We start from the raw sequence: 1863 nt of genomic DNA, 5'->3' as shown, positions 1-1863 counted from the left end.
GGTGGTGGTAGTGGACGTCGTCGTCATCGTAGAGGTACGAGTAGTGATGATGTTGGTTCGGGTGCGCGTGGTAGTTGTACCAACATTGTCGCGGTGCTGGAGGTAGAGCTGGTAGTGATGTAGTAGTAGTAGTAGTAGTAGTAGTAGTAGTAGTTGTTGTTGTTGCTGTGGTGGTGAGGGTGGTGGTGGAGATGATGATGATGATGGGTAAACGGTAACGATCATCCTTAAATTACCAATCCTGCTGCTGCCTGGAGGTAATGGAAGAGAGGTATCTACCCCTACCCGAACCCACCCAGCAGTACGCACGAGGAGATGTGTAGGGTGGTTATATGTCTTTCATAAGGTTTCTTTGAAGTATGGGTAAGGCCCCTTATGCTCTACACGCGCCTCAACATGTGTGTATGTAGGCATGCTTGTATGTACGCACACGCACACATATATACACACAGATTTATACATAAATTCATACAAAAGCACAGACATGTGAGTGAGTAAATATATATAAATGTGTGTGTGTGTATACACACACACACACACACACATATGCATGCGTGTATATATATATATATATATATATATATATATATATATATATATATATATATATATATATATACAAATATATATATACTCAAGGTGTTCGGGCTAAATTTGACGATATTTTGTATCCCTCTTTTCAAGAACAGCTTCATATTTTGATGAATAGTCAACGGCGTTGGAGAGCATAAAGCTTGAAATTGCAATTGAGCAAAAGTTAGCTGACATGAAGGACTTGACACCATGTGAATATTGAAAAAGAGTTACCTGTATCATGAATATTCTCGCTGGGTATCAAGATACCAACATCATGACTACTTTACATGATTACGATCTTACGTCAACTTTCAAGTCTTTCTCAATTATCTCCCTTTAAGCTGTAACTGTTTTGAATGGTGAATTTGTTAACTTCGGCTTGTATTAGATAACGATAAAGTATTTATTACTGTTACTAAATTTTCTACACCCACCTTCACATTCCATGACTACCATTGGGATCGATCAGGTACGGGACAAGGATTCTGGATTATTTTTCCTGTTTTTTTACTTAATTTTTGAGAGTGGTCGGGTTCATTTTTAGTATTCTCGTTTGTGAGAGCAGTTGAGTTTATTTCGGATATTCTTATTTTAAGAAATCATCTCTGACAAATCGTTGAGAGGACGTTGGTGTTGCCTTGGCGGAGGCTTGCGCTCTCTGATTATTAGTATTATTGTTTTTATTATTCATTTTATTGTTTTTGCTATTGTTGTTGTTGCTCTTCTTCTTCTTCTTCTTATTATTATTATTATACACTCCTCTCCATGCATTTTCTGTTACTTGAGGCAGCGAGATGGCAGAATCGTTAGCGCGGCGGGCAAAATACTTCGCAGCATTTCGTCCGCCTTTACGTTCTGAGTTCAAATTCCGCCGAATCCCGCTTTGCCTTTTTGATGATATATTTTATGCAAACTGTCAAATTTAGTCCGAACTCCTTATATATATGTACACACACACACACACACACATGTGCATATGTTATAAATATATAAAGATATTATCATTCAATAATAATATTGGTGGCCAGCAAGCGTAAAACAGTATAGGAAAAAATTAGGGTACTAGGAAGTATCGGCTTTGCTAGAAATGAGAGTCAAATAAATTCTGAAACCACAGAAATCTCAATAATCTGTTAATTTTATTAATATTTCTGTGCCTTCAGACTTTATGTGACTCTTTATTTATTTCTAGCAAAGCTGGTACTTTCTAGTACCCTAATTTTTTATATATGCATACGTATATATATATATATATATATATGTGTGTGTGTGTGTGTGTGTGTGTGT

The sequence above is a fragment of the Octopus bimaculoides genome, chromosome 20 (assembly GCF_001194135.2).
Source record: "Octopus bimaculoides isolate UCB-OBI-ISO-001 chromosome 20, ASM119413v2, whole genome shotgun sequence".
Lineage (NCBI taxonomy): Eukaryota > Metazoa > Mollusca > Cephalopoda > Octopoda > Octopodidae > Octopus > Octopus bimaculoides.
The sequence above is the reverse complement of the archived record's forward strand: the minus strand, read 5'-3'. Positions refer to the sequence as shown.